The 7,392-nt window shown below is 39.9% G+C and overlaps 2 non-coding genes across 2 annotated transcripts; both read right to left on the reverse strand.

Moving 5' to 3' along the window:
- Nucleotides 1-4,298: 4,298 nt before the first annotated feature.
- On the reverse strand, nucleotides 4,299-4,477 carry LOC117149834. Its single transcript, XR_004460551.1, has one exon. It is a non-coding gene; the product is annotated as a 5.8S ribosomal RNA (ribosomal RNA).
- A 686-nt stretch (nucleotides 4,478-5,163) lies between these two features.
- On the reverse strand, nucleotides 5,164-7,158 carry LOC117149836. The gene has a single exon (XR_004460553.1). It is a non-coding gene; the product is annotated as a small subunit ribosomal RNA (ribosomal RNA).
- Between the last annotated feature and the right edge of the window lie 234 nt (nucleotides 7,159-7,392).

Genomic DNA, 7,392 nt, shown 5'->3' on the forward strand with positions numbered 1-7,392 from the left:
CCTTCTGCAGCTCTCCAACTGAAGGAGTACGAATGATCGCACCACCACCTCGACGGAGCTCACGTACCTCATGTACTCTGACTCCGAGGGAGGGTGCAACCATCGTTCGCACCTTTTCCGCTATAGCTTTCCCCGATAGCGCAGGGTCGTCGCACTTCACCACCGCTGACCACGTCTCGCGAACCTTGGTGGTCCGCGGGGCAGCGATGGGTGCAACCTGTGGCATCTGGGGAGCATTGGCGGCCGTATTCTTTAACGGATTCGACGACGGCGGCGGCGGTGGCGGCATAGCGAGCCGCGTCTCCAGTTCTCCACACCGGAGCATTAACGCCAGCACCAGCTCATCGTAGCGGCTGATAGCATACGAGAGCTCTTCCGTGTCCACTTCTCCTAGGCTGCGGAAGCTGCTTCTCACCATGCGCTGGGTGGCCGACAGCTCTGCCATCATGGCTGCTTGCCCAGCACGGGCGGCAGCGGTAGCGGCAGTGGCAGTGGTGGCAACAATTTTAGCAGCAGTGGAAACGGCGGAGGCAGCAGTGTGGTCGGCAGCAGGGGCAGCAGTAGGATCAACAGCGGTGGCAGCAGCGTGGGGGGGGGTAGCCGCCCGGGCGTCCTCCAGCGACGAAAACGCCTCCTCCAGTACACCAACGGGTTCTGGCACTCCATTCGATGCCAGGGCAACCAATTTCGCCTGCGTCGGCGCCGAGCTCTTAGAGGCCAGATGGCTTCTGCGCCTGCGTCGTTGGACTTCCTCGAAGCACTACTTCCGCTCAAGGCACTCACGCTGCTGTCGCTCTCGATCGGCATAACTCCGATGGTGGCTCCTCCTACCGTCGACGCCAGCAACCGTATGCTCGTTTGCTCAGTGACAAAAGGTAGATGCTCTAGAGCTCCACCTATCGGTAGCGTCTGGTAGCACTAAAACTGTCCCTATACACAAACCCTAGCAGTGACTGCCACCAATAAGCTTTTTGACAGCTGCTCAAAAAGCTTACTCGAAAAACTTACTCGTAAGCTCGCCTCGCAGCACGTGCGGAGTGGAAAATTTCCAATAGTTTATTGTTAATAATTTCCAAACCGCTTGTTTTTAACACTCGACAATTTTCACTCGACTTCCGCGGAGCACTAAATCACCGATTTAATTACTTTCCAACAAGGAAAACTTAGTTATTCGCAATCTGTACACGAGCGCAACGAAAACACGTCCGTCGTTAATCCATTCATGCGCGTCACTAATTAGATGACGAGGCATTTGGCTACCTTAAGAGAGTCATAGTTACTCCCGCCGTTGACCCGCGCTTACTTGAATTTCTTCACTTTGACATTCAGAGCACTGGGCAGAAATCACATTGTGTCAACACCCGCTAGGGCCATCACAATGCTTTGTTTTAATTAGACAGTCGGATTCCCCAAGTCCGTGCCAGTTCTGAATTGATTGTTAATTGATAATCGTTATAATTGATAAGAACTAATTGGTTTAACCCAAATAGTATTCTTAAAAATTTTAGCAAGAAAGTTCCACAATTGGCTACGTAACTAAACTATCCGGGGAACAAGTAACTAACATAAATGCTAGAAACTCTATTTACCCAGAACGAGCACATAAACCATGTTATTGTTTCCCAATCAAGCCCGACTATCTCAATCTTCAGAGCCAATCCTTATCCCGAAGTTACGGATCTAATTTGCCGACTTCCCTTACCTACATTATTCTATCGACTAGAGACTCTTCACCTTGGAGACCAGCTGCGGATATTGGTACGGCCTGTTGAGAAGTTTGCGTGTCCCCACCATAAATTTTCAAGGTCCGAGGAGAAAATATCGACACAACAGTATATGTCATGCTCTTCTAGCCCATCTACCATATCTCTCTGCGAAAGACTTCCATGGTAGTACGGCTATAAAACAGAAAAGAAAACTCTTCCGATATCTCTCGACGGCTTCTTTATGGTCGTTCCTGTTGCCAGGATGAGCACGAGGCCCATATTTAATAACAAACGGATACTCAACAGGTTACGGAATTGGAACCGTATTCCCTTTCGTTCAAAATTATTCAAGTGTATTATATTCGCTTTGTTTATATAGTTAGGCATTTTTGTTTTACTTGAAAATTTTCGGCTTTCGCCTTGAACTTAGGACCGACTAACTCGTGATCAACCACTGTTCACACGAAACCCTTCTCCACTTCAGTCCTCCAAGGTCTCATTCGATTATTTGCTACTACCACCAAGATCTGTACCAATGGCAGCTCCATGCAGGCTTACGCCAAACACTTCTACGCATACCATTGTACCTTCCTACTCACTAAAGTTTCAAAATTTATATCACAAGTAATATAAATCATCTACTTTAGCGGTAATGTATAGGTATACAACTTAAGCGCCATCCATTTTAAGGGCTAGTTGCTTCGGCAGGTGAGTTGTTACACACTCCTTAGCGGATTTCGACTTCCATGATCACCGTCCTGCTGTTTTAAGCAACCAACGCCTTTCATGGTATCTGCATGAGTTGTTAATTTGGGCACCGTAACATTACGTTTGGTTCATCCCACAGCGCCAGTTCTGCTTACCAAAAGTGGCCCACTGGGCACATTATATCATAACCTTGAACTTCATATCAAGAAAGTTAAGGTTCTTACCCATTTAAAGTTTGAGAATAGGTTAAGATCGTTTCGACCCTAAGGCCTCTAATCATTCGCTTTACCAGATAAGATTATTTTATATAATATTAAAATGCACCAGCTATCCTGAGGGAAACTTCGGAAGGAACCAGCTACTAGATGGTTCGATTGGTCTTTCGCCCCTATACTCAATTCTGACAATCGATTTGCACGTCAGAACTGTTTCGGTCTTCCATCAGGGTTTCCCCTGACTTCAACCTGATCAAGTATAGTTCACCATCTTTCGGGTCACAGCATATATGCTCAAGGTACGTTCCAGTTAGAGGCATAAATAATATAAATATACATTATACATAACTATATAGAACGCCCCGGGATTGTGTTAATTAGCTATAAATAGCTAAAAAACTAATCCCATTATTAGTCAAGTTAATTACGCTATTAGGTTTACATCCCAATAACTTGCACATATGTTAGACTCCTTGGTCCGTGTTTCAAGACGGGTCCCGAAGGTATCCTGAATCTTTCGCATTGTTAATCATACAAGAGCATATAATAAACACAAAAATCAATGATAATTATGCCATTATATAATTCCGAAAAATTAACGCTCTGTAATAATATAAATCTATCAGCACTTTATCAAATTAATAACATTTATTCTGTGTTAAAATGCAAGCAATTTAATTGGAATAAACTATAAGTTATATTTTATGATAAATTTGGGATATGCTAATAGATTACAATGTCCTTATATGGAAAAAATGCACATTATTCTTAATAATATTATTTAAATATTACAATTTTAATGATGAATTTTCCATAACGGATATTCAGGTTCATCGGGCTTAACCTCTAAGCAGTTTCACGTACTGTTTAACTCTCTATTCAGAGTTCTTTTCAACTTTCCCTCACGGTACTTGTTTACTATCGGTCTCATGGTTATATTTAGTTTTAGATGGAGTTTACCACCCACTTAGTGCTGCACTATCAAGCAACACGACTCTTTGGAAACATCATCTAGTAATCATTAACGTTATACGGGCCTGGCACCCTCTATGGGTAAATGGCCTCATTTAAGAAGGACTTAAATCATTAATTTCTCATACTAGAATATTGACGCTCCATACACTGCATCTCACATTTGCCATATAGACAAAGTGACTTAGTGCTGAACTGTTTTCTTTTCGCTCGCCGCTACTAAGAAAATCCTTGTTAGTTTCTTTTCCTCCCCTAATTAATATGCTTAAATTCAGGGGGTAGTCCCATATGAGTTGAGGTTGTATATATAACTATTTTTTGCCATAAATTCTTTATATATAAATGATAAAACAATCAATTAAATTCGTTATAAATAGTTCCAATAGTTCTTGTAAGCAAAGTTATTTTTTATCCATTTAACGAACCAACGAAGAATAATAACAAAACCAAGATTTTTCTTTTTCCGAATCATTAATAAGAGACAATTCTAGATGAAAAATATTTCAATTTTTTATGCTAGACATTTCTCAGTATTATTTGATTGAAAAAGAAAATATTTCTCTTCGTTTTTCACATTCAAATGTGAGATAATGTTTTTCATTTCTTTTTTAATATTATGAATAAAATCATTATTTAATCCAATAATATACCATATGCTTATAAAAAATTTATAAACAACTTAATTAGCATAGTCTTACAACCCTCAACCATATGTAGTCCAAGCAGCACTATAAAATTAATTAAAGTACATAACAGCATGGACTGCGATATGCGTTCAAAATGTCGATGTTCATGTGTCCTGCAGTTCACACGATGACGCACAGTTTGCTGCGTTCTTCATCGACCCATGAGCCGAGTGATCCACCGCTTAGAGTTTTATAATTCATTTTTATATAATATCAATATTGTTTTTATTGAAAGAAATTAAAAATACACCATTTTACTGGCATATATCAATTCCTTCAATAAATTTATTTTTATACCTAAAAATAAATGTTGCGATATGTCTTAGTTTCATATAAGCATTATGTATCATAAAAATCTGGTTATGGTTTGCTATTTTGGGTGACACATACTGCAAAATTTATATAAAACATTAACCTGATGGATGACAGGTACAAACATTGTATATTTTAGGTTGTTGCATTAGCCAACGTATGCTCATAACATAGATGAACAATACATATTCGCAACGCGTGTATATTATGGTCCATATACACACACACTTATTTTGAATACCACATTCAAAATTATTTTAATTTTAATTCGACTTCTACTTTCAAATTTTGTTCAGTTTCTTCGATTTCCATTTTCGAGAATTTGTTTTTATAGGAAACGCCATTGTTGTAGTAGGTACTGCCACAAATACGCACAACAACATTAATAATGTTAAAGTCTTTTTATGAGGTTGCCAAGCCCCACATATAAAATAAAAGCCATCTTCATTTTATTTTGACTTTAACTTTTGATTCCGTGGAATCATTTTGTAATATTTTTATTTTGGTAAATTGTATTTATTTGTATTATAACAAATGTTTATTAACGATAAGGATATTATACAATAATGATCCTTCCGCAGGTTCACCTACGGAAACCTTGTTACGACTTTTACTTCCTCTAAATAATCAAGTTCGGTCAACTTTTGCGAAACAACCGTAACACGCAAGGCGTCACAGTGATCACGTCCGGAGACCTCACTAAATAATTCAATCGGTAGTAGCGACGGGCGGTGTGTACAAAGGGCAGGGACGTAATCAATGCGAGTTAATGACTCACACTTACTGGGAATTCCAAGTTCATGTGAACAGTTTCAGTTCACAATCCCAAGCATGAAAGTGGTTCAGCGGTTTACCCGGACCTCTCGGTCTAGGAAATACACGTTGATACTTTCATTGTAGCGCGCGTGCAGCCCAGGACATCTAAGGGCATCACAGACCTGTTATTGCTCAATCTCATTATTGCTAGACGCAATTTGTCCATTTAAGAAGCTAGTGTCCTTATAATGGGACAAACCAACAGGTACGGCTCCACTTACATAAACACATTCAAACACAATAAACATTTTACTGCCACCATGAATGAAGGCTACATAAGCTTCAGCACCATAATCCTGAAGATATCTATTTAATATATTTGAGTCTCGTTCGTTATCGGAATTAACCAGACAAATCACTCCACGAACTAAGAACGGCCATGCACCACCACCCATAGATTCGAGAAAGAGCTATCAATCTGTCTTACACACTTATGTTCGGACCTGGTAAGTTTTCCCGTGTTGAGTCAAATTAAGCCGCAGGCTCCACTCCTGGTGGTGCCCTTCCGTCAATTCCTTTAAGTTTCAGCTTTGCAACCATACTTCCCCCGGAGCCCAAAAGCTTTGGTTTCCCGGGAAGCGACTGAGAGAGCCATAAAAGTAGCTACACCCAATTGCTAGCTGGCATCGTTTATGGTTAGAACTAGGGCGGTATCTGATCGCCTTCGAACCTCTAACTTTCGTTCTTGATTAATGAAAACATCTTTGGCAAATGCTTTCGCTTAAGTTAGTCTTACGACGGTCCAAGAATTTCACCTCTCGCGTCGTAATACTAATGCCCCCAAACTGCTTCTATTAATCATTACCTCTTGATCTGAAAACCAATGAAAGCAGAACAGAGGTCTTATTTCATTATCCCATGCACAGAATATTCAGGCATTTGAAGCCTGCTTTAAGCACTCTAATTTGTTCAAAGTAATAGTACCGGCCCACAATAACACTCGTTTAAGAGCACTAGTGCAGGTTTTTAAATAGGAGGAACATATGAAAAAATACAAGTATTTAATCACATATAAGAACTCCACCGGTAATACGCTTACATACATAAAGGTATAGTACTAACCACAATTGTAAGTTGTACTACCCGTATGAAGCACAAGTTCAACTACGAACGTTTTAACCGCAACAACTTTAATATACGCTATTGGAGCTGGAATTACCGCGGCTGCTGGCACCAGACTTGCCCTCCAATTGGTCCTTGTTAAAGGATTTAAAGTGTACTCATTCCAATTACAGGGCCTCGGATATGAGTCCTGTATTGTTATTTTTCGTCACTACCTCCCCGAGCTGGGAGTGGGTAATTTACGCGCCTGCTGCCTTCCTTAGATGTGGTAGCCGTTTCTCAGGCTCCCTCTCCGGAATCGAACCCTGATTCCCCGTTACCCGTTGCAACCATGGTAGTCCTAGATACTACCATCAAAAGTTGATAGGGCAGACATTTGAAAGATCTGTCGTCGGTACAAGACCATACGATCTGCATGTTATCTAGAGTTCAACCAATATAACGATCTTGCGATCGCTTGGTTTTAGCCTAATAAAAGCACATGTCCCATAAGGTTCATGTTTTAATTGCATGTATTAGCTCTAGAATTACCACAGTTATCCAAGTAACTGTTAACGATCTAAGGAACCATAACTGATATAATGAGCCTTTTGCGGTTTCACTTTTAATTCGTGTGTACTTAGACATGCATGGCTTAATCTTTGAGACAAGCATATAACTACTGGCAGGATCAACCAGAATAATGTTTTTCCTTCATATTCCATTCATATATTTTGAATCGAAATAAGCAATATAATAGATATATAGATATATAGATTTTTCACTTTATATAATTCCATGATTTTTATTATATTGAATAAAATTCAATATTTCGCCTTTGGGTAAAATTTTAAATATATAAGTAAAAAATCCATTCGATTACGGCCATTTTTATATAGCATTCGTAATCCATATTTTCATTTTTAATTTATACTT

Source organism: Drosophila mauritiana, unplaced genomic scaffold, assembly GCF_004382145.1.
Source record: "Drosophila mauritiana strain mau12 unplaced genomic scaffold, ASM438214v1 U_38, whole genome shotgun sequence".
NCBI classification, from domain to species: domain Eukaryota; kingdom Metazoa; phylum Arthropoda; class Insecta; order Diptera; family Drosophilidae; genus Drosophila; species Drosophila mauritiana.